This window comes from Cryptomeria japonica, chromosome 3, assembly GCF_030272615.1.
Source record: "Cryptomeria japonica chromosome 3, Sugi_1.0, whole genome shotgun sequence".
Classification (NCBI taxonomy): domain Eukaryota; kingdom Viridiplantae; phylum Streptophyta; class Pinopsida; order Cupressales; family Cupressaceae; genus Cryptomeria; species Cryptomeria japonica.
Genome location: NC_081407.1, coordinates 66,168,691 through 66,196,480, shown reverse-complemented (window position 1 = coordinate 66,196,480; position 27,790 = coordinate 66,168,691).

The following is a 27,790-nucleotide window of genomic DNA, read 5'->3' as shown; positions in this document are numbered from 1 at the left end:
ACAAGAGCAAGAAGAAGTTACCTATGAAGAATCAAAAGGATCTAATGGAGATGGAATTGTTAGTTAGATGAGAGGGGGGGGTGAATCAGATAACCTCAATTATTATTTTTCCAATCAGACTCAACCTTGGTAGCATTTACTTGATATGCAACTTATGACTATAAATCATTCAAACTCATAAACAGATAAACATGAAACATTAATCACATTTGACACCAGATTTAACGTGGAAACCCTAATAGGGAAAAACCACTGTGGGATTTCAGACCCCCAAGAAAATAAACTCTTCTAGAGTATGCTTGGTTAAAAGCAAATCCTGTTAAAGATTACATACACATTGCTAGATGTGACCTAGTTAAGGGATTTCCCTCAGATCTGTTAGAATCTTCACTTTGTTAGAAGTGACCTTGTCAAAGGATTTCAAACACTCATTCAGAATTTTACCTTCCAAGAGGTTTTACAAATAAGACTATTAAGTCTACTCGGTTAAGAGATTTCCTGTCACTTACAAGCATAAATAACAGTAATAAAATATATCTGCAACTTCACATCTAAAATGTTAAAACAGATTCTATGTGCTCAATATGCTCAAGATAATCTTGTCAGAAGACTTATCTTTCTCCTTGCTGGGCTTCTCAATCTGTTCTTCAATCAGATCTTCAATCTTCTGTACTCGGTAATCACCTCTGTAGCATCACTATGCTTCAGTTTGCCCGCATTCTTGTTCTTCAACTACTATTTATTTATAAGCAATTCCCAACTGCTTAATCTCCTTAATCACATTTCCCATGATTAATCTTAGCCATCAGATCTTCAAACTTGACTAGGTTCATTGTATCCTTTGATCTGAAAAACATTTTATCTTGCCTTGAAACTTGTATCCTTCCTTGGTACTTGTGCTTGGTTATAACCATTTAATCTTTGTTATAGATCTTACTCTTGAATTTTAATTGTTGTTGATCCTTAACAAACTTCTTGCACGACATTCCTATCTTCAATAAACCTCCAGCTCATTGGTATCCTTCATTAAATTATGTATACACTTTATTTAATGCATTCTGTTACTACTCGGTTGGTACTCGGTTAACACTGAACTTTACTCGGTGACTTTTTCATTCATTAACCAACATTGGTAACCTTGGAGTTTACCGACTAGCTCCTTGCTCAGTAAAATAGAATAGTATCAAACCTTTACTCATTCTATTTCATGAAATCTTTTCCCCTTCTAGTTCAATCTTGAATACATATATATAGGATATCAAAACAATAAAAGCATCATAATCTCATCACTGTCAAACTCAGTAATAGTTGCCCATTGAATAACTTATTGCTCCCCTTCATTTTCACATTCTTTCTGTATCACTTACTGACATCTTTATACTCATCAAAACATACTTTTTAAGATATGGCAACATCATACTGAATCACAAATTCAATTGCTTGACATCAATGACAAAATAATAATATTAAGATAGTAATCATCCTTTATCAATTATATCATTCATCTCCAACAACCTTCTCAATATCATTAACCATCAAACTTATTGTAATGCCAACAATCTCCCCCTTTGGCATTGATGGCAATACCAACTTGATTTATTCTAATTTTTTTAATCTTCTCCTGTTATCCTTGAGCTGTAAACAATCATCTCTCTGTTGTAACCTTTTCCTATTTGATATTCTTCTCCCCCTTTGACAACAATGCCTAAAGGAAGACTGATCCATAATTACTCCCCCTATGAAGTAATTTCCTTGCAGTTCAAACATATACAAATGTATCTCGGTCAGAGCAACTTGTCTTCATTCACTATATCCTACACAACTTTAGACATCCTTCTAAAGTGTGTAAATCAACATCAACTTACAAATAGTATTCTTTGGATTCATAGAATTGATGATGTCACTGAACTCTGTCAGTGAGTGCTAGATAGGGGTAGGACCCCTAACTTACTTCTGAGATACTCAAAAGTGTCCCTTGGTAGTGGCTTTGTGAAGATGTTTGTGATTTGTTCCTTTGTGCTAACATATTTGAGCACAACATTCTTTTCTTGAACTTCTTCTCTAAGATAATGATACTTTATAGAGATATGTTTTGTCTTATAGTGCATTACCGGATTTTTTGAAATATTAATAGCACTTGTATTATCACAAAATATAGTTACTGGCCCAGTAACTATCTCATTCATTCCTTCCAACAGTTGTTTGATCCATGCTATATTGGTACAATTCAATGATACAATGACATATTCAGCTTCAGCTGTTGACTGTGAAATGCATCCTTGTTTCTTGCTAAGCCAACTTACTAATCTTTCTCCCAAAAAGAAAGCTCCAAGGCTTGTGATTTTCCTGTCATCAATATTTCCTGCCCAATCAGCATCAGTATAGACTTTTAAGTCAAAATCATTCCTTTTTTCATATAGTAGACCATAATCTTGTTCCTACTTATCAAGTTGCCATTAGTTTTATTTCAAAGTTATTCTATATACTCTAGTCGGTTACTACTACCGAAATATTCAATCGATATGAATAGTCAAGTCAGTTACAGAAGAAAGTAGTCTCAGAGCGCAATATACACTGAGCTATCTACCAAACAGCAAAGATGACACACCGAGTTGATATACACTGAGTGAAACGTGTTACCAGATTCATTGAACTTGGACATACATATGAAAATGTGTTACAAGCTCGAGGCACATAGAACCGTTATCACATTGGAAATTGCACTTAAAGATTGTGTATGATTTTGAGGTCATCTAACCAATGAAATATTTTGCATTGTTATTCATTCAATAAAACATGTTTGTAAGATTGAAGCAATGAATTAGATCATTGTCATAAGAGATCTATTTATACAACATGAATTGAGATCAGAAAATACATGTAGCATGACAGAAAGGAAGATATAGAGATATATGAAGCAAGAAATGTGAAAGCACTAAGTGTTATGACTATTACAAAGATACAGAGGTCACAGAGAAGGATTTCAGAGACCAGTCAAAGAACAGAGTAAACAGAAAGGTTTACTGAGTTACTATATGGGTTATTGAGGTATGCTATAAGCAAGGTAATCTTATTCTGAGCACATAGAATCTACTATAACATTCCAGATGTAAAGTTGCAGATATTTGTAATGATTTATTGTAATATTTTGAAGTTGTAAGAGAAACCTTTAACAGGGTAAAAGACTCTAATCAAGTCTATAAATTGTAAAGCCTCTAACCAGGTTTAGCATTTAGATGAAGTGTTGTAAAATCCTTTAGCAAGGTAGATCTAACAGATCTTGTTACTCCTAACAGGGTAAGCTATCAGAAATAGCTAAACATGTAGCTCTAACCGAGCACTCTTTATTATTGTAGTAGTGAAGTTGTGGGTGCCATCCCCACCATAGTTTTTCTCTCTAACCAAGAGTTTCTGCGTAACCAAAATATATGTGTTATGGAGTGAATCATGTATGATTGTTATCTATTTGTTTTAGCTTTATATTATGTTACTGCACTATTCGATTTATGCATAATAGTAAAGTTATTGTTGAAGAAAAGTTTTGAAGTACTGATTCACCCCTCCCCTCTCAGTACATTAGCTTTCCATATTGGGCCTAACAATTGGTATCAGAGCTTCAATCTTGGAAAAGAGTTTTGTAAAAACTATAATAGATATGGACATAGTACCAAGAAGTGTTGGTTTAAGCAAAAGAACTATATGTGGTATGCACACCGAGCAAATGCTAGAGGTTACCGAACTCACACATATCGTTACCGATAGTATTCTGCAGTACCATGGGATTACAATACAAGGATATGGTGTAAATTTTGTGGAAGATATGGACATATAAGTGCCAACTGCTTTATAAGGTTTGATATGAACAACCGAAGATCATGGAGAAATCCTGGTATGGCATGTTTTCATTGTCACAAAGTTGGACACTTAGTTGGAGATTGCAGAGATCAACCTAGAAAAGACACTGAGGAAATAAAAGAAAAATTAAAGATGATTTGGAAAAAGAAGGAAATTGTGTCAAATGAAGAAAGCACCTTACCTACCGAGTTAGGTGCTCCTATTCCAAATTAATTGATAAAGGTATGAAGGGACAACATTATCTCAAAGTTAAATCTTAACAGTTCCTATTTTATTATGTACTTAATTCAAAATCTACATAATTAAGATGTAATAGTAAGTTTGAAATTCTATCAGTCTTTTGAAGCACTTTACAGGAAACATGTCAAGTTGGTGAATACAGGAAGCCTGTCAAGTCGGTAAATGAAGGAAGTTTGGTTACTCAATTAAAACAAAAAAAAGGAGAGTAAATCGGTTAAAGTGGAACCGAGTGGATTTAATGTTTTTGACCTAACCCGCACGGAGCCCGATAAGGTATAATGTATACTTAAAAGCATTTTCGCGGTCATTTTCAACTCACCAAGTTTTTGAGAGAGTAGAGAAAAGTGAATCTAAGGAGATCAAACCTCCTACAAAGAAAATTCAAGGTATTTACATCAATCTCAACGCATTGTTAAGCTGGTTTATAGATCTTATCAAGTTTCTATTATCTGCTAAGTATAAAGCATCTGTCATTTGGAATCCTGAAACCCTAAGGATCCTTTGTTAGCTTTTATCTAAAATCTACAATGGCGCATAAGATCCAAGATCCCATTGTTGTTAAGAATGTTGAGAAGCCCTCACTAAAATACTCTTTGACTCCCAAAGTTGCATCTGAATCAGATGACAAAACCACATTTTCACTCATCCCGGATAGAGTGTTATTAGTCGAGGATGTGAGATTCTTCACAAAATGTCGTGTTGAAGAACTCGGTCATGTTGAAATCAGAGACACCTATGATGAGTTGTGTACCGATGGTAAATTGAATAGCAAGTATGAGAACATTAAGATCAAGGGATTAACTCAAGATCTAACCTATCCCCGTGTGTTCAAACCCTAGTGGGTCAAGTTTGTTCTGAGCAAAGTTCACGATGATTTCATGTGGCTAGAAGAGCAACCATTTAAGATTACCAAGGAAATCATTCATCTGATTACCAGTTACCCTATTTATGATCATGCCTGAGCTCAAAAGATGATATCATAGAAGGAATTGATCAGTTTAACTAGAGTGGAATCAGATTACAGAGGATTGAAATTGAACAATGTCATAGATGAAGAACTAAAATTTTCCATAAGAGTAATAGGTTACTGTTTCTTCCAATCAGCAAGGGAAAACATTGTACCCAGTGCAGCAGTAGACTTGGCATACAAAATTGTGAAAAAGGGAATGAAAATTGACCTATGTGAGGTGTTGCTAAAGAACCTGTTTGAAAATTTAAACACCATCAGGAAACCGAAGAAGAACAACTTGGCTAATACACTAAAGTTTGGATCACTACTTGTATGCATGTTTTTCTATTTTGAAAAATTCTTTCCATCAGTCGATAAAGTTGTTTGGGAACTACACTGACCAATCACCCATCAGATCAATGACTTCATCAAGAAGTTAGGTGATAATTTTAATGATGTTATGGATGATTACTTCAGTAAATTTCAAGAGAAAATGCATAACAGATATAGGATTCCACCCCAGCTAGTAGAGAAATACAAAAATGATATATGTTTTGAAGTTGACACTGACTACAGTTATGTGAATGCTATGGAACTGAGAACTCAATCTTTGTCACCTATGGGTTACGAGATTGATTTTGACATCACACAACAACAAATTGATGCATTTCTTACATTGCCTAGACATGCTACCGAGCTGAGGTATGGAACCTATGAAGAAGTAAAGGAAAAGGTAAAGATGAGCATTGTAGTACCCAAAGCTACAAGAAAGGCAACAAAGATGATAAAGGCATTATCAGAGAAATTCAGAGAAGACTCTTCCTCTACACCTGTCAAAGGCACCATTGCCATTACCAAAGAGGAATCTGAAGCCCAAGAGGCAGCTATAACACTGAGCACTGAATTGCCTAAGGGTAAAGTGCTGAAAAGAAAGAAACTGGATTCATCAAAGGCCTCACCGACTCCTCCAGTAAAGTGACCTAACACTAGAGCATCTATAGCTTCACCGAGTAAGAAAACAAAGAGTGCTATTGTTCCCAAGGTAACAAAAACATACAAGAAATCTACTCGGAGACTCATTTTGGCAAAAGATTCTAGTGATACCGAATCTGAGGATGCAAGCAAATTCTAGATTGTCAAGAGCAAGAAGGTAAATGTACATAGTGTTGAAAACTTCTATGCTAATCTGAAAGAATATGGTGGATTTGGAGGATTTAGATATGTAAAGTATGAAACCAGGAATAATGATGAAAAGAGACAAATTGAAGAAGTTGTCATCTGTACACTTCTAAAATTCCAGTTAGCTCCATTGGAACTAGCTAAGTCACTTCCAAATGAACTTTATTTGCTTATTGATAATAGGTGGAAGTATGCAATGAACTCGAAGAAATAGATCAGAGAAAGAAGTTTGGTACATCTCTTTCCTGACATGTCAGTAGTTGAAATAAAGGAACATCTAACAACCTACAACTCAAATTTTCTTGTCAAACAAAGAGCCTTAAAACTGATGAATGGGCTATATATTGAAGTTGAAAATGAGACAAAAGCAAAGTGGCAGGAAATCTTTAAAATCAAGGATACCGGTGAGCAAGCTACAGTTGAAGTTGTTGATGTCATCGACCAAGATCCTGATGTTACCGAGCAAGACCCTACTAACAGCATTCAAATAGATGAAGATATCATGGATACAAAGGCACCGAAATAGGAAATGATAGAAGGCAATGCATATCCAAAACTCGTGTCCAGTGAATTAGTCTTGGAACAAGTTCAGCCTTATCCACTAGTCAAACAACTTGTCTCAACTGAAACCCCTTAGGATATGGATCAAGGCACTAAAGGTCACAAGTCTACAGCAGGAGAAGGTACTACTCAAGAACAGACATCTCAAGCACCTTCTAGCACTACAAATGTTGCAATTGAGACATTGAGTATCGAGACACCAAAGGACTCTACAGAGGCTAAAGCAACTGATCAAAGTGTTCCCTCTACTGAGCAACCTACCGAGGGTCATCAAGCCTCACAAGCCATTGTCTTAGTTCCATCAGTGAAAGGTAAAGAAAAGAAGATGAAAAAGCATAGTTTTAAAGTTGATTTGTCAAAACCAATAGTGCTGCCCAATGTAGACATATCAAAATTAAAGGGGCAAGCACTCATTGATTTTGGTGAACTATGCAAAGCAAAGGCCGAACAAGAGAAGCAAATGGCCATTCAAAAGAAAAATAAAGTACTTCAGAAGGTGAAAGCACTCTTAATAGATATGCTACCTGAAGCTACAGTGTCAACAGATGCAGCCATCCACATTCAACTGGATGAACTCCTAACAAAGATAGAGACATCTGGAGTTGATGCATCAGAATATTTGAGCAAGCTAAAAGACAAAGAGATCACTGCAAAAATGATAGAAGAGGTACAGAAAGCTATAGCTATTGGCAAAGTTAAACTTGTCAAATTTATTGCTGAGTTGAATCCTCAACTCAAGCACATTCATTATTTATTTCAGAAACTCTGCACATTTTCTTTATTCATTAAAGACATCAAAAATAAAATAGAGGCAATTGAGAAAGAGATCACCGATCTCTCAAATAAGTTGACCACATAGCCTAATTTAGTTCAGAATTTTTATACAAAGCTACAACAGCTCATGGCTCAACAATTGGACCTAAGAAATGAAGAACACAAGATCAGGATGGCAATAATGACACTTCAGACATTATTCCTTCCTCATCTTTCATCCGTCCAAGAATAGATCAACCGAGCCACATCCCTATCTACTATACAAGAGGGAAGCACTCTAGATGGCTTAATATCATTATTGGCTGATATTCAAGCGCATAATTCTTTAATGGATAGTGTAAAGAATGCCCTCTCTGTCGCTCTCACCGAAGCACAGACCAAGTACAAATCCATTTTTGACCAATTACCACCCCCGAATGGTAATTAAGTTTTGTTGTTTGTCAAAAAAGGGGGAGTGATACAGTATTTGGGGAGTGATATAGTATTCAAAGTATCAAACAAAAGGAGTGTAGTATACAGGGGGAGTATACCAAGTAGAGTAAGCAAAGTATCCAAGAGCAGTGAACCGAGCAGTGCAACAACATGCAAAATCAGAGTTTTGTATAGTATATTGATAAGGGGAGTATATCTGGATATATTTTTTCATTGACTATTGTATATACTATCAGTATAGTCAAATTTTGCAAGTATATAGATTATTGAGTTATAACTTTGAAAGTAGTTTTTGTCAAACATATCAACTAATGTCAAAAGGGGAGATTGTTACTACTTATCAAGTTGCCATTAGTTTTATGTCAAAGTTATTCTATATACTCTAGTCGGTTACTACTACCGAAATATTCAGTCAGTATGAACAGTCAAGTCGATTACAAAAGAAAGTAGTCTCAGAGCACAGTATACACCGAGTTGTCTACCGAGTATCATTTCATGTCTACAGAACAACAAAGATGACACACCGAGTTGATATACACTGAGTGAAACATGTTACCAGATTCATTGAACCTGGACATACATATGAAAACGTGTTACAAGATTGAGGCACATAGAACCGTTATCACATTGGAAATTGCACTTAAAGATTGTGTATGATTTTGAGGTCATCTAACCAATGAAATATTTTGCATGGTTATTCATTCGATAAAACATGTTTGTAAGATTGAAGCAATGAATTAGATCATTGTCATAAGAGATCTATTTATACAACATGAATTGAGATCAGAAAATACATGTAGCATGACAGAAAGGAAGATATAGAGATATATGAAGCAAGACATGTGAAAGCACTAAGTGTTATGATTGTTATAGAGACATAGAGGTCACTGAGAAGGATTTCAGAGAATATTCAAAGAACAGAGTAAACAGAAAGGTTTACCGAGTTACTATATGGGTTACCGAGGTATGCTATAAGCAAGGTAATCTTATTCTAAGCACATAGAATCTGCTATAACATTCCAGATGTAAAGTTGCAGATATTTGTAATGATTTATTGTAATATTTTGAAGTTGTAAGAGAAACCTTTAACAGGGTAAAAGACTCTAATCAAGTCTATAAATTGTAAAGACTCTAACCAGGTGTAGCATTTAGATGAAGTGTTGTAAAATCCTTTAGCAAGGTAGATCTAATAGATGTTGTTACTCCTAACAGGGTAAGCTATCAGAAATAGCTAAACATGTAGCTCTAACCGAGCACTCTTTATTATTGCAGTAGTGAAGTTGTGGGTGCCATCCCCACCATAGTTTTTCTCTCTAACCAAGAGTTTCTGCATAACCAAAATATATGTGTTATGGAGTGAATCATGTATGATTGTTATCTATTTGTTTTAGCTTTATATTATGTTACTACACTATTTGGTTTATGCATAACAGTAAAGTTATTGTTGAAGAAAAGTTTTGAAGTACTGATTCACCCCTCCCCTCTCAGTACATTAGATTTCCATATTGGGCCTAACAAATCTTTAGTGCCTCTCAAATATCTAAAAATTCTCTTGACCGTTGTCATATGATTTTCTTTGGGATCTGTAGAAAATCTTGCAGCTATACCTACTGCATGTGCAATATCAGGCCTATTGTGAACTACATATTGCAACTTTCCAATCATAGATCAGTAAAGTGTCTCATCAATAGATGCATATTCATCATTCTTTGATAGTTTACAATTAGTAGTCATAGGAGTACTTACAAGTTTAGTATCCTCCATTCCAAATTTCTTCAAGATTTCCTTTATATACTTGGATTGAGTAATAAAAATCCCATTTTTCATTTGCAGAATTTGTAAACCTATAAAATACTTCATCTCACCGATTAATGACGTCTCAAATTCTTTTCACATTTCATTTCCAAAGTTCTTACATAAAGAATCATTTCCACAAAAAATAATATCATCAACAAATATGGCTGACATCAATATTCCTTTCTCATCATTCTTCATATACATGTTGTTGTTCTCACTAGTCCTTATAAATCCAATCTTTAATAAGTAAGAGTGCAACCTTTCATACCATGCTCTAGGTGCTTGCTTTAGACCATATAAAGCTTTGTTCAACTTACATACCTAATCTCTATTCTTCTCTTCAATAAATCTTTCAGGCTATTCAATATAGACTTCTTCTTCTAGTATACCATTCAAAAATGTAGATTTAACATCCATTTGATATACCTTGAAATTTTTGTAAGAAGCATATGCCAACAATTTTCTTACTCCTTCAAGTCTTGCTACAGGTGCAAAAGTTTCTCCATAGTCTATTCCTTCTTCTTGAGTATAACCTTTGCAAACTATCCTTTCTTTATTCTGAATGACCTCACCTTTTTCATTTAGCTTATTCCTGAAAATCCACTTTGTACCGATTACATTTTTCTCTTCTAGTCTTGGAACTAGTATCCATGTTTTATTTTTCTTGATTTGATCAATCTCTTCTATCATAGAATTCACCCAATCTTCATTGCTTAATGCTTCTCCTACTATCCTCAGTTCAATTTCGGATATCACACATGTGTTGTGTCTCAGTTTGTTCCTTTTCATTACTAGAGCATCCTTATCTCCTATAATCTGACTTGATGCATGATTTCTTCTGACATATTTTGCTAATATAGGCTCAGTAGGCTCTGGATGATCTTCTTCATCACTCGGTAACTGAGTATTTTCTTCATTAGATTTCTCGGTAAAACTGGTCAGTTGTACATATGCAAACTCTTCATAATCTGTTGGTTCTTTGGAGTTTCCTTCATCATTCCTTTCTGCAAATTCATCATTCCTTTTGGCAAATTCATCAATTTTCACATTTGCACTTTCCACAATTTTGTTAGATGATTTGATCAGACATTTAAATGCTTTACTCCTAGAGGAATAACCAAGAAATGTTCCTTCCTCGCTTTTCTGATCAAATTTTCCATTTCTATCATCTTTGTGAACATAACATCTACTTCCAAATATTTTAAAATAACTTACATTTGGTTTCTTGTCATACCAGATTTCATAAGGTGTCTTCATAGTTCCTTTCTTCAGTTGTACTCGGTTCAAGGTGTAAACTACAGTGCTTATTGCTTCTCTCCAAAATATTTGAGGTATACTCTTTTCAATCATCAAAGTTCTGGCACAATCTACAATTGATTTGTTTTTTCTTTCAGCTATTCCATTTTGTTGTGGTGTCCTTGGTGCTGAAACTTGTCTCTTTATACCATGATCATTGAAAAATATGTTAAATTCATTAGAAATGAATTCTCCTCTTCTATCAGATCTACGACATTTCAACTATCTTCCTGTTTCTTTTTGAACTCTTGCCTTATACCATTTGAACATTTGAAAAGCTTCTGATTTCTCTTTTAGAAACATAACTGACTTCATCCTTGAGTAATCATCCACAAATAATATGAAGTATTTATCACCATAGTAACTTTGAACTTTCATAGGACCACAAAGATCAATGTGTACAAAATCTAAAATTCCTTTAGAAGTGTAAGACTTACTTGTAAATCTTGATTTTGTCATCTTACCCATCTGGCATCCTCAATATATTGCATTCTCAGGTTTTTCTAAGCTCGGTAGACCTCTTACAGGATGCTTCTTACTTATTTTGATCAAATTATCAAAATTTGCATAACAAAACCTTTTATGCCATAACCAGGTTTCTTCTATTTTTGCATACAAACAATTATTCCTAGTTAAGTCAAGGTGAAATGTATTACCTCTTGTTTGAGTCCCGGTAGTAGCCAACTCTCCATGTTTGTCATGAACTTTGACAATTCCTTTCTGAAGTTCTATTTGGTATCCTATATTATTTAGCTATGCTACACTCAACAAATCCTTCAACCCAATATACATCATCACATTTAGCATTGTCAAGAAGTGTAATAGAACCTTTACCTTTCATAGGACATGGTGCATCATTACCAAATCTTACATAACCTCCATCATAATCTTCCAATTTAACAAACTTGTGTTTATCACCTGTCATGTGATGTGAGCATCCACTATCTATGATCCAAGAATCATTTTTATTTATGTGTGATATTAAGGCTTTTTCTTCATACCTTTCTTCATCTGATCCATCTTTGATAGCCACATATACAACTTCCTCTGTCTCAGTCTCATCAGATTTATCATCATTGGATTCCTCATCAGCTTCTAGGCATGTTTTTCTTTCTCTCCTTCTGAAGTCTTGGTGTCTTCTGTATTGGTTGTCTTTCTGTCTATCATCTAGGTAATCTTTCTTTTCATCATCTTTGTCAGGACAGTTAGAAGCCATATATCCAATTTTATCACAGTTAAAACATTTTAAAGGTAACTTCCCTTTATACTTACCTTTTCATCTGAGTAACCTTCTGGCCAATAATGCTTCAAACTCTTCTTGCTTTTTGATTTCCTCATATAGTTTGTGTACTTCTACCATGTTTTTGTGAAATCTCTCACTTGCTCTACTATGATTTCCTTCAGCATACTTAGACATTATATCATTGTAATATTTAGATTCACTAAGATGAAAAGAGCTGAATGCAGATTCAACTTTGTTTACCGAAGACCCATTGTTATCAAAATTACTTAACTCAAAAGCATGTAGGTTACCGATAGTAGCATCTAAGGAGACTGGCATGTTTGGTATAGACCTCAATTCATTTATTGCAGAGACTCTAATGGCATAAGCAGGTAGAAGTGTTCTCAGCAACTTACTTGTTACATCCTTTTCTTCAATAGTTCCTCTTGCTCCTTTGATTTGATTGATAGTTTCCTTTAACCTTGTACTGTAATTGATTATATTCTCACCTTCATTCATTCTCATGGATTGAAGTTGTCCTCTTAGACTGTCTACTTTTTCTCTTTGAACATGTTCATCTCCACCATACACAGATGTGAGCTTATTCCACATTGCTTTGGCATCATTACAACCTTCTAGATCATTAAACTCTGAGTCGGTCAAAGCTGATGTTATTTCTATCATTTCTTGAATGTGTTCTTGCTTTACCTTTATTTCTTCCATTGTCATAGGGTAGGTGCTAGGTGCATTGTAATCATTCTGCAGATAATATGTTGCATATTCTCCAATTCCTAATAAGTGCAACTTCATCCTTTTCTGCCATTTGGTGAAACTTGACTTGTTCAACTTTGGTGCATCCCTTTTATACATCTTTGGATCTTTCCTCAAGTACCTTTAAACTTTTTTTTCTTCCAGATTCCAAGCTTTGATACCAATTGTTAGCTAGATGAGAGGGGGGGTGTGAATCAGATAACCTCAATTATTATTTTTCCAATCAGATTCAACCTTGGTAGCATTTACTTGATATGCAACTTATGACTGTAAATCATTCAAACTCATCAATAGATAAACATGAAAAATTAATCACATTTGACACCAGATTTAACATGGAAACCCTAATAGGGAAAAACCACTGTGGGATTTCAGACCCACAAGAAAATATACTCTTCTAGAGTATGCTTGGTTAAAAGAAAATCCTGTTAAAGATTACATACACATTGCTAGATGTGACCCGGTTAAGGGATTTCCCTCAGATCTGTTAGAATCTTCACTTTGTTAGAAGTGACCTTGTCAAAGGATTTCAAACACTCATTCAAAATGTTACCTTCCAAGAGGTTTTACAAATAAGACTGTTAAGTCTACTCGGTTAAGAGATTTCCTGTCACTTACAAGCATAAATAACAGTAATAAAATATATCTGCAACTTCACATCTAAAATATTAAAGCAGATTCTATGTGCTCAATATGCTCAAGATAATATTGTCATAAGACTTATCTTTCTCCTTGCTGGGCTTCTCAATCTATTCTTCAATCAGATCTTCAATCTTCTGTACTGGGTAATCACCTTTATAGCATCACTGTGCTTCAGTTTGCTCGCATTCTTGTTCTTCAACTACTCTTTATTTATAATCAATTCCCAACCACTTGATCTCCTTAATCACATTTCCCATGATTAATCTTAGCCATCAGATCTTCAAACTTGACTAGGTTCATTGTATCCTTCGATCTGAATTTTTTTTTATCTTTCCTTGAAACTTGTATCCTTCCTTGGTACTTGTGCTCGGTTATAACCGTTCAATCTGTACTGTAGATCTTACTCTTGAATTTTAATTGTCGTTGATCCTTAACAAACTTCTTGCATGACATTCCTATCTTCAATAAACCTCTAGCTCATTGGCATCCTTCATTAAATAATGTATACACTTTATTTAATGCATTTTGTTACTGCTCGGTTGGTACTCGGTTAACACTGAACTTTACTCAGTAGACATTCTCTTCTCAGTGACTTTTTCATTCACTAACCGACATTGGTAACCTTGGAGTTTACCGACTAGCTCCTTGCTCGATAAAATAGAATAATATCAAACCTTTACTCTTTCTATTTCATGAAATCTTTTCCCCTTCTAGTTCAGTCTTGAATACATATATCTAGGATATCCAAACAATCAAAATATCATAATCTCATCACTGTCAAACTCGATAATAGTTGCCCATTGAATAACTTATTTCTCCCCTTCATTTTCACATTCTTTCTATATCACTTACTGATATCTTTATACTCATCAAAACATACTTTTTAAGATATGGCAACATCATACTGAATCAGAAAATCAATTGCTTGACATCAATGACAAAATAATAATATTAAGACAATAATCATCCTTTATCAATTATATCATTCATCTCCAACAACCTTTTCAATATCATTAACCATCAAACTTATTGGAATGCCAACAATCTCCCAATTTATTGTAATGCCAACAGGAATTACATTTGTAGTGGTAAAGGAAGATAACACAAAGGAAAGTGATATGGCATTGATCTCTAGTTCAAACCGGTGTGGAGACTGGGTAATTGATAGTGGATTCACTCACCATATGACTAGGAACATAAATAAATTCCTCAGCATGGAGGACTATGATGGAGGATCAGTGAGATTCGGCAGTGATGATTCTTGTGCAGTAAAAGGTAAGGGATCTATAGCCCTAAATGATAAAATAAATTGTAAAGATGTTTATTGTGTAGAAGGGATAAAGTATAGCCTATTAAGTGTTTCACAACTTAACAATAAGGGTTACTACTTAGAGTTTGATGAAGGAATATGCAAAATAATAGATAAATCAGGAGATCTGGTTGCTACTAGGAAACAAACTAGAGGTCATCTATTCTACCTAGACACCACAGTAGGAAGTTGCCTAATGGTAAAGGAAGAAGATAGTTGGTTGTGGCACAAAAGACTGTATCATGTTAATTTTGATAGCATAGCAAAAGTCAGTAAAATGAAGTCTGTCAAAGGTATGCCTGTTATTATGAAACCTTAAAATGCTATGTGTAAAGAATTCCAACTAGGAAAGTTGACCAGATCTAGTTTCGGGAGCAAATCTTATTCATCTGAGAATGTGTTGGACTTAGTTCATACAGACTTGTGTGGTCCTATGAGGACCAAGAGTTTCTATGGGGACTGGTATTTCATGTTGTTTGTAGATGACTTCTCAAGAATGATTTGGGTTGTATTCTTTAAAGAGAAGTCTAAAGCCTTTCACATGTTAAAAGTCTTCAAGGCTCGAGTGGAGAGAGGAACCGATACGTGTCTGACATGTCTAAGATTAGATGGAGGAGGATATTTCACCTCTTAAGAGTTCATAAATTACTATGAATAACGAGGGATTATGAGATAGATGTTTGCACCCAGAACACCTTAGCAGAATGGGGTTGCTGAAAGAAGGAACATAACTCTAATTGATTGTGTGAGGACTCTGATAATACAGAAGGATATTCCACATTTCTTCTAGAGAGAAGCAATAAGAAAATTTGTGTATACCTTGAATTAGATACATGTGAATAAAGGGACAAATAAAAATCCCTATGAATTATGGTGTGGATACACTCCCAATGTGAGCTATTTCAAAGTATTTGGAAGAAGGTGCTATATCAAGAGTGATGAGTACTCTGGAAAGTTTGATCCCAAGAGTGATGAAGGAACCTTCTTAGGTTACTCCACAAAGAGTAAATCATATTGGTGTTTGAACAAAATGAACGGTAAGATTGTGGAGAGTGTCAATGTCAGAGTAGATGAGTTCTCTGAGAAAAATGAACAAGATATCAAGAGTGAACCAGAGGATTATCAAGGATTCGATTTCACTATACCGATCAAAATAGTTGAAGATGTTGGAATTGCACACTCTAATGAGAAATTTTAGGTGATTGAAGGTATTGTCATTGATGGCAACCTTGCAATCCTATGGCACTAACACCGACAGATAGTTTACCGACAACGACAAACATGATTACCGACACCCTGGCCGATAGGATTTTGTTTATTGCATTTTGTATTTAATTGTAATATATTTTTATAAGCCGACAAGGTGAATTGTAATAGGAGTCATATATAAGTATGAGATCTTATAGATCATTTGTGTAAGAATGTAAGTAAGAGGTAGATGTGGACATGTGAATATTAAGGCAGATTTTGGAGTAAGGTTTATGGTTATTATATGAGCTTAAACCGGTACTGAACCTGACATAGCAGATGCTGAACTAAAGTAGTACATTATATTCGATTTGTATAATCCATTTTGTAAGTCAGTGAGACTTCCTTTTGTAATCAAGAAGTGAGCTTTAAGCAGTTGGCCTTCCTGCATGTGCAGGCCCCTATTGTAAGTAATATCCATTCATTGGCCGGTGAGTGAATATTGTGGTAAATCCCACCGAGGTTTTTCCCACACTGGGTTTCCTCGTTAAAAATCTTGTGTTGGTATTTTGGTATGGTTTTGTCATTGATGTCAACACCTACTAACACTTATCAACTCTGGCACTTTGGAGAATTAGCAATATTCACCGATAAGCAAATGACTCATGCACAGTCACCGGTATCTGGTACACCGGCAGGATATAATGATCACCGACACTTGGAATGGCATGGAAAACACTTGGTTATGTCGAAGATGTCATTTGGACACCTTGTCTTGGAGATTTGATTATTGGTATATTCATATTTGCATATTTATTGTTATTGGCAAATAGGTCCAGGTTATACACCGACAGGTTTATCTTTTCCATATCAACATGCAACGCTATGGAGATGATTTATTATTGTTATAAATACATTAAGTTGACATGTTGAATCAGTTATTGCATCGGGCATTAATTTAATTTTAAATTGATTTTATTGTAATATCTTTTAGAGCTGACCTACCGAAATTGGTCCTAGGTTATGATATAAATGTAAGATCTTATTTGTAAGATTGGATGTGGAATGCAAAGAAGAATTGTGTGAAGGTATATGCGAGATTAAGCAGAGATATACATGCAGACATCATTTGAAGGTGAAGCAAGGTTTTTGTGAAAGCATATCAGAACTACACCGATACTGGATCCAGCATATGAAGATGCTATTTTGAGCAGTACATCCTTATTGAATTTAACCATCCAATTGTAGTCAGTGTGACTCCTATTTTTTGATGGAGCAGTGAGCTCTAGGCACTTGGCTTTTCTGCATGTGCAGACCCCATTTGTATACACTTAATATCTGCAGTAGTATCTTCTGATTGTGGGTAAGGTTTCCCACCGTGGTTTTTCCCCTTATAGTGTTTCCATGTACAAATATTGGTGTTAAGTGTTGTGATGACTTTTTCTTTTTGTTTCATGCATTAATCTTTATTGGTATTGCAATTATCTGATAAAATTGTCCACCGGTATAAAAGACTGGTTCACCAGTATTAAGCAGTAAGTGTTAGGTCCCGAAGACAACTGATAGGGGGGGTGAATCAGTTGTCTAATAAATTCAAACCAAAAACTAATTAACCAACTTAATGCTTAATACCGATAAACCAGTTAAGTATGCCGGTAGACAGTGTTAACAGTAAATTTCTATATTGGTAAGAATTAATGCATGAAACATAGACATAAAGTCATCTACAACACATCACACCAATATTTGTATGTGGAAACCCTATAAGGGGAAAAACCATAGTGGGAAACCTTACCCACAATCAGATGATACTACTGCAGATAGTAAGTGTACATAAATGGGATCTGCACATGCAGAAAGGCCAACAGCCTAGAGCTCACTGCTCAATCACAAAATGGGAGTCACACTGACTATAGTTGGATGGTTAAATCCAATAAGAATGTACTGCATAAAATAGCATCTTCATATGCTAGATCCAGTACTGATGTAATGCTGATATGCTTCTACAAAAACCTAACTTCACCTTCAAATGATGTCTTTGTGTATATCCCTGCTTGATCTTGCATATACCTTGACTCAATTCTTTTTCACATTCCACACTTGATCTTACAAATAAGATCTTACATTTATACATGTAGCTAGGAAATCGAAAATCATCACAAGCAATTCAATATTAGTCATAGCTCAATCACAAAAGCTCAAATGCAATGATCAATCCTAATTACATCCAATAGAGACATGAAAGCAAAACATTCAAGATTAAAAACTAAGCAAACCAAATGCAGATCTGAATATCTCCTTCATGTGGCTCCATTGTCCTTCTTTCTCCTTCAAATAGCTTTGTTGTGGATCTCACCTACAAGTGCATACACATGAGATGAAAGCAAGTAGACAAGATTGTAGCACAAGAATACTCGAAGAGGGAGAAATGACAAACAGGGTTAAATGAATAAAATCATGAAACCCTAAAAGATGAATTAGAAATGCAAGGATGACAATTAGGTCTTGACAAAGGATAATTGATATCGATTAGATTTGATCATGATTCTGACTTGATAAAAGACCAATGCTGACAAATGATTTGATTAATAAATGTGCCAATTGACGAGGAACAATGACTAATTGATCCAAATTGAGAAAGACGATGATCGATGACAAATCGATCACAAAATGACAAAATTGACAAGAAGACAAGGATCGATGACAAAATAGATCACAAGACGACAAGATTGATGACAAATTGATCAAAAGAAAAGAATCGATGACAAATCGATCGCATGATGACAAGATAGATAAGAGGACAAAACCCGAATTAGGATTGACGATGTCCAAAATGATGACAAATGAATACGCACATAGATGCGACAGGATAAGATTGACCAAAATAATGACTGAAGATTGTTATCGACAAGACCAAATTTGAGAGCGAGATAAATGAAGAATGCAGAAGGACTCGATGCTCACAAATGATAAAGACCAAGTGCATAACATAGGAGAAATGTTAATGCGATGCAAAAACCTAAAATAAGGCAATGTGCCAATGTTAAAATACGACTCCACAAGCGTTGACCATTTTTAGACGTCTACAATACCATACCCTAAGACCAATTTTAGTAGGTCGGCTCTACAAGATATTACAATAAAACATTTTACATACAATATCATATCCGATGCAATAATCGATTGAACATGTCGGCTAAATGCATTTACAACAATAATAAATCATCTCCATAGCGTGCCATGCTGATCTGGAGAAGATAAACCTGTCGGTGTAACCCTAGATAACCTGGACCTATTTGCCGGTAAAAGCAAATATGCAAATATGAATATACCAATGATTAATTCTTCAAAACAAAGTGTCCACATGATGTCTTCGACATTACCAAGTGTCTTCCATATCATTCCAGGTACCGGTGAACAATATAACCTACCGGTGAACCATATACCAGTAATTGTTGCACTATGTACTTACTTGCTGGTGAATGTTGCTGGATCTCCAAAGTCCTTGTATTCAGTAGGTGTTGACATCAATGACAAAACCATACCAAAATACCAACAATCTCCCCCTTTGGCATTGATGGCAACACAAGATGGAAAAACCATCAAAGTGCCAAAACAGAAATGCCAAATACAAAAACCAACAATCTCCATTTCTCCCCTTGGGAGTAACATGTGTTTATCCAAAGATTTATTTTCAATACCAATCCCTGCTTAAATGTGTTTTTCAAAATCTCTACCCAAAAAGATAATGTGTTTTTCCATAGATATCTCTCCCCCTTTGACATCAAATGCCAAAGTCAAGTTTATACAAAATACCAACTACTCCCTTTGAGAAGTAGCTTCCTCATCAAATACCGGAATAAAAGATTTGTCTTTTTAATTCTGCCAGTTGATGACAATCATCAACTATCTAAGTCTCTACCGGTGGTGGTATGACTCCAAGCTGATCTCTGAGATATTCAAAAGTCTCCTTAGGCAAAGGTTTTGTGAAAATATCTGCAAGTTGTTCTTTAGTATTCACATAAACCAATTTTATCTCCTTTTCTTCAACTTTTTCCCTTAGAAAATTCAGTTTGATAGAAACATGTTTTGTTTTAGAATGTAATACTGGATTCTTAGATATATCAATTGCTGCAGTGTTATCACAAAATATAGTAATAGGTTCCTTGCATTTTACCTTTATGTCTTTCAACATTTGCTTAAGCCATAACACCTGTGTATAGTAAGTTGCTGCTGCAACATATTCTGATTCTGTTGTTGATAAAGATGTACAACACTGTTTCTTACTCAACCAAGAAACTAATCTCTTTCCAAGAAAGAATGCTCCTCTAGTGGTACTTTTTCTATCATCTACATCTCCTGCGCAATTTGCATCTATGTAAGCACATAGATCAAAATTTTCATCTTTAGGATACCATAATCCAAGATTTGCTATGCCTTGTAAGTACCGGAAAATCCTTTTTACTGTTGATTCATGATTTTCCCTAGGATTACTTTGAAATTTAGAAACAATACATACTGCATTCATAATATCGGGCTTGGTTTGTGTCAAATACAGTAAACCTCCTATCATAGATTTGTATCTAGTTGGATTAACAGGTGTAGATTCATCCCTTTGAGATAATTTGTCATTTGTAGTCATAGGTGTGCTTACCGGTTTAGAATTCTCCATCCCAAATTTCTTTAGTAATTCTTTCAAGTACTTGGATTGACTCAAAAATATACCTTTATCAGTCTGTGAAATCTGCAAACCTAAAAAGAATTTTATTACTCCAATCATAGACATTTCAAATTCTTGCTACATTTTAAGAGAAAATTCCTTACATAATCCATCTTCTCCTCCAAAGATTATATCATCAACAAATACTTCAATAATCAAGATGTCATCATTAGTTATTTTGTAATATAAATTGCTATCTATATTTCCTTTAGTAAAACCAATCTTTAAAAGATACTTATCCAACCTTGCATACCAAGCTCTTGGGGCTTGTTTCAATCCATACAGAGCTTTTCTTAACTTGCAAACCATATCATTGTCATTTGTTAAAGAAAATCCATCAGGTTGTTCAATATATACTTCTTCTTCAAGATCTCCATTCAAAAATGCACATTTAATATCCATTTGATAAACTTTGTAATCCTTGTGAGCTGCAAAAGCCAAAAATAATCTAACTGCCTCAATTCTGGCTACCGGTGCAAAGGTTTCATTGTAATCAACTCCTTCTTTCTGAGAATATCCCTTACACACTAGTCTTGCTTTATCTCTGACAACCTTACCATCTTCATTAAGTTTGTTTCTAAATACCCATTTAGTTCCAATTACATTTTTATCTTTAGGCCGAGGAACTAATGTCCAAGTATTATTTTTCTTAATTTGTCCTAATTCTTCTTCCATAGCTTTAATCCAAAATTTATCTTCACATACCTCATTGATAGATGATGGTTCAATTTGAGAATTAAGACATACCTCTTCATTTGCCAATCTTCCTCTTGTCATAACTCCTTTAAATTTATTTCCAATTATCTGATCTTCAGAATGATTCAATCTTACATACCGGGGTGTCTTAGTTTGCTGTTGTTCTTCAATTATTGTGGAATCTTCTTATGATACCAGGGTAATTGGATCTTCATTCTGTACCGGTGGATTCAGTATAGGTTCATTTGTCACAATTTCTGTTGTCAGTTCAGAGTCTATATATCTTGAAGTTCCTCTGAATTGTTCATCAATCTTTACATTTGTACTCTCAACAATTTTCTGCAATCTTTTATTAAAACATATATGCCTTGCTCTTAGATGAATAACCAAGAAATATTCTTTCATCACTTCTAGGATCAAATTTTCCAATATACTCATCTCTTCTAATATAACATTTACTTCCAAAAATTCTGAAATACTTAAGAGTAGGAGTGTTACCAAACCATAGTTCATGAGGGGTCTTACCGGTTTCACCTTTGATGTGAACTTTGTTGAATGTATAGACAACAGCGCTAACTACCTCTCTCCAATACACATGTGGTAGATTTTCTTCTAATAACATACTTCTTGTTGCATCCAAGATAGTTCTATTTTTCCTTTCAACAACTCCATTCTGCTATGGTGTCCGAGGTGCTAATAAATGCCTTTTGATTCCATTCACTTCACAGAATGTATTAAAGTCCTTAGATGTGAATTCTCCTCCTTGATATGATCTTAAACATTTGATTTTCTTACCGGTTTCATTTTCAACCATTTCTTTGAATAGTTTGAACTTCTCAAGTGCTTTTTATTTCTCTCTGAGAAAAGTAACCCAACACATTCTAGAGTAATCATCAATAATTAGCATGAAATATCTATCACCTTGTAAGCTTCTAGTTCTAGCTAGACCACATAAATCAGTGTGAATTAAATCAAGAGCATTATTGGATTTTTCTAGAATTCTTTTGAAACTAGCTCTAACTTGTTTTCCAAATTGACATTCCTTACAGATTGTATTATGAGGTTTCACAATTTTAGGTAGATCTCTAACTGCCTTAGAAGTACTGATTTTTACCATGCAATCAAAGTTTACATGACATAATCTCTTATGCCATAACCAACTTTCATTTATATGTGCAATTAAGTATGCCTTTTCACTGTTATTCAAATGAAAGATATTGCCTCTAGTCTGATTACCGGTTGCAATTTCCAAACTAGTTCTATTCATGATTTTACATTTTCCATTTTTAAATTGTAATTGAAATCCCTTCTCAACTAATTATCCAACACTTAAAAGATTATGCTTTAATCCTTCAACATAGTAGACATTGTCAGTGTTATGCTTACCATCAAGAGATATTGAACCCTTACCTTTGATTGAATAGGCTTTGTCATCTCAAAAACTTACTAAACCTCCATTGTATTCTTGAAAGTTCAAGAATTTACCTTTGTCTCCAGTCATATGATGTGAGCATCCTGAGTCAATAATCCATTCATCCTTTGTTTCAACTTTAGCTGCTAGGGCTTGTTCTACTGGTTGAGCAGTAGGTGCTAGTTGATCTTCTATTATAGCAACAAAAACCCATCCATTGTCTACTGGATCCTTGTCAGAATCATTAGTCATGCCTTCATCAACAATGTAACAAGATTTGTCTTTGTTCTTCTTAAATTTGTATCTCTGATATTTAGGATTAGGCTTGTATGTTCTTCTAGCTTCTTCTCTTAGTCTAGCATGTCTATCAGGGCATCTTGAAGCCATATGATCAATCTTATTGCAATTAAAACATTTAAAGGGTGCTTTACCTTCATACTTACTTCCAATTGGACCTTTTGGCATTTTTCTTGCAAATAATGCTTCAAGTTCTTCAAGCTCTTCATTCTCCTTTCTGGTTTCTTCAAGTTCTCTTGCATAAAAGGCTCTCCAGTCTGTTTTGTCAAATGATGGAGCAAATGAATTTGATTCTTTAAAGGCCAAATCTGTCTTTATAGTAGCAACAAGACCAAATTCCTCAATTTCAAAGGCTGAAAGTTTTCAAATCAATGTATCCCTAGTTACTGATGTATTAGGCATTGTTCTTAACTCATTTATAGCAGTAACCTTCATTTTATATGCCAGTGGCAAACCTCTCAAGATTTTTGAAACAATTTCATCCTCACTCAACGTTCCTCCACAACATTTAATACCCAAAACAATTTCATTTACTCTTTCCATAAAAGCAAAAATCCTTTCATCTTCTTCCATTTTCAGATGTTCATACCTAACTCGGAAGCTTTCAAGTTTTGCAATTTTGACTGTGGAATCTCCTTCATTCAGTGTTTCCAAGTGATCCCAAATAGCTTTAGCAGTAGACCTATCTGATAATCCCATGATTTGTTGATCTGATAATGTGCTCAAAAGTGCTTCTCTTGCTTTGCAATCATTTTCTTCATCTTTAGCTAAGGTAGTTGGAGCAGTCTGACCAGCTACAGCAGTAGTATAGCCATTCTTAGTAACTTCCCAGATGTCTTTACTAATGCAATTCAGATGTGTCTCCATTCTAATCTTCCATATCCCATAGTTGGTTCCATCAAGTTTAGGACTGTCCTTCCTGAAATAATTAGTAGACATTGGATCTCCTCAAGTTGTTAAACTTCTGCAAAAGAGGACTAGGCTTTGATACCAATTGTTAGGTCCTGGAGACAACTGAGAGGGGGGGGTGAATCAGTTGTCTAATAAATTCAAACCAAAAACTAATTAACCAACTTAATGCTTAATACTGGTAAACCAGTTAAGTATGCCAATAGACAGTGTTAATAGTAAATTGCTATATCGGTAAGAATTAATGCATGAAACATAAACATGAAGTCATCCACAACACATGACACCAATATTTGTACATGGAAACCCTATAAGGGGAAAAACCATGGTGGGAAACCTTACCCACAATCAGATGATACTATTGTAGATAGTAAGTGTACATAAATGGGGTCTGCACATGCAGAAAGGCCAACAGCCTAGAGCTCACTGCTCAATCACAAAATGGGAGTCACACTGACTACAGCTGGATGGTTAAATCCAATAAGAATGTACTGCACAAAATAGCATCTTCATATGCTGGATTCAGTACCGATGTAATGTTGATATGCTTCTACAAAAACCTAACTTCAACTTCAAATGATATCTTGATGTATATCCCTGCTTGATCTCGCATATACCTTCACTCAATTATTTTTCGCATTCCACAGTTGATCTTACAAATAAGATCTTACATTTATACCATACCCTAAGACCAATTTTAGTAGGTCGGCTCTACAAGATATTACAATAAAACATTTTGCATACAATATCATATCTGATGCAATAACGGATTGAATGTGTTAGCTAAATGAATTTACAACAATAATAAATCATCTCCATAGTGTGCCATGCTGATCTGGAGAAGATAAACCTGTCGGTGTAACTCTAGATAACCTGGACCTATTTGCCGGTAAAAGCAAATATGCAAATATGAATATACCAATGATTAATTCTTCAAAACAAAGTGTCCACATGATGTCTTCAACATTACCAAGTGTCTTCCATATCATTCCAGGTACTGGTGAACAATATATCCTGCCGGTGAACCATATACTAGTAATTGTTGTATAGTTTACTTGCTTGCCGGTGAATGTTGCCGGATCTCCAAAGTGCTTGTCTTCAGTAGGTGTTGACATCAATGAAAAAACCATACCAAAATACCAATAGTAAGTTGGTTAAGTTGTTTTTGTTTTGAATTTATTTGACAACTGATTCACCCCCCCCCCCTCTCAGTTGTCTCCGGGACCTAACAATTGGTATCAGAGCTTAGTCCTCTTTTGCAGAAGTTTAACAACTTGAGGAGATCCAATGTCTACTAACTATTTCAGGAAGGACAATCCTAAACTTGATGGAACCAACTATGGCATATGGAAGATCAGAATGGAGACACATTTAAATTGCATTGGAAAGGACATCTGGGATGCTACAAAGAATGCCTATACTGCTCCTACTCAAAGTCAGCCTAATCCACCTAACTTGACTAAAGATGAAGAAAATGATTGCGAAGCAAGAGAAGCACTTTTGAGCGCATTAACAGATCAGCAAATCATGGGATTATTAGATAGATCAACTACTAAAGCTATTTGGGATCATTTGGAAACACTGAAAGAAGGATATTCCATAGTCAAAATTGCAAAGCTTGAAAGCTTTCGGGTCAGGTATGAAAATCTGAAAATGGAAGAAGATGAAAGGATTTCTACTTTTATGGAAAGAGTTAATGAAATTGTTTTGGGTATTAAATGTTGTGGAGGAACCTTAAGTGAAGATGAAATTGTTTCAAAAGTTTTAAGAGGATTGCCACTGGCATATAAAATGAAGGTTACTGCTATAAATGAGTTAAGAACAATGCCTAATACATCAGTAACTAGAGATACATTGATTGGAAAACTTTCAGCCTTTGAAATTGAGGAATTTGGTCATGTTGCTACCATAAAGATAGATTTATCCTTTAAAGCATCAACATCATCTGCATCATCATTTGATAAATCTGATTGGAAAGCCTTTTATGCAAGAGAACTTGAAGAACTTGAAGCACTATTTGCAAGGAAAATGCCTAAAGGTCTAGTTGGAAGTAAGTATGAAGGTAAAGCACCCTTTAAATGTTTTAACTATAATAAGATTGGTCATATGGCTTCAAGATTCCCTGATAGACATGCTAGACTAAGAGAAGAAGCTAGAAGAACATACAAACCTAACCCTGAATATCAAAGATACAGATTTAAGAAGAATAAAGATAAATCTTGTTATCTTGTTGATGAAGGAGTGACTGATGATTCTGATGAGGATCCGGCAAACAATGGATGGGTTTTTGTTGCTATAATAGAAGATCAACCGACACCCAGAGTCCCACTGGTAGAGCAGGCCTTGGTAGCTAAAATTGAAGTAAAGGATGAATGGATCATTAATTCAAGATGCTCACATCATATGACAGGTGATAAAAGTAAATTCTTGAACTTTCAAGAATATAATGGAGGTCTAGTGAGATTTGGAGATGATAAAGCTTGTCTGATCAAAGGTAAAGGTACAATATCTCTTGATGGTAAGCATAATACTGACAATGTTTACTATGTTGAAGGTTTAAAGCATAATCTTTCGAGTGTTGGTCAATTAGTTGAGAAAGGATTTCAGTTACAATTCAAAAATGGAAAATGCAAAATCATGAACAGAACTTGTTTAGAAATTGCAACCGATAATCAAACTAGAGGTAATATCTTTCATTTGAATAACAGTAAAAAGACATGCTTGATTTCACATATTAATGAAAGTTGGCTATGACATAAGAGACTCTGTCATGTAAACTTTGATTGCATGGTGAAAATCGGTACTAGTAAGGCAGTTAGAGATTTACCTAAAATTGTCAAACCTCACAATACAGTATGTAAGGAATATCAATTTGGAAAACAAGTTAGAACTACCTTTAAAAGTATTCCAGAAAAATCCAATAATGCTCTTGACTTAATTCATACTAAATTATGCGGTCCAGCTAGAACTAAAAGCTTACAAGGTGATAGATATTTCATGCTAATCATTGATGACTATTCTAGAAAGTGTTGGTTTACTTTTCTGAGAGAAAAATCAGAAGCACTTGGGAAGTTCAAACTGTTCAAAGCAATGGTAGAAAATAAAATCGGTAAGAAAATCAAATGTCTAAGATCAGATCAAGGAGGAGAATTTACATCTAAGGAATTTAATGCATTCTGTGAAGTGAATGGAATCAGAAGACAACTATCAACACCTCGGACACCACATCAAAATGGAGTTGTTGAAAGGAAAAATAGAACTATCTTGGATGCAGCTAGAAGTATGTTATCAGAAGGAAATCTACCACATGTATATTGGAGAGAAGCAGTAAGTACAACGGTCTATACATTCAACAAAGTTCACATCAAAGGTGAAACCGGTAAGACCCCTCATGAACTATGGTTTGGTATTACTCCTACTCTTAAATATTTTAGAATATTTGGAAGTAAATGCTATATTAGAAGAGATGAGTATATTGGCAAATTTGATCCTAGAAGTGATGAAGGAATATTTCTTGGTTATTCATCCAAAAGTAAAGCATA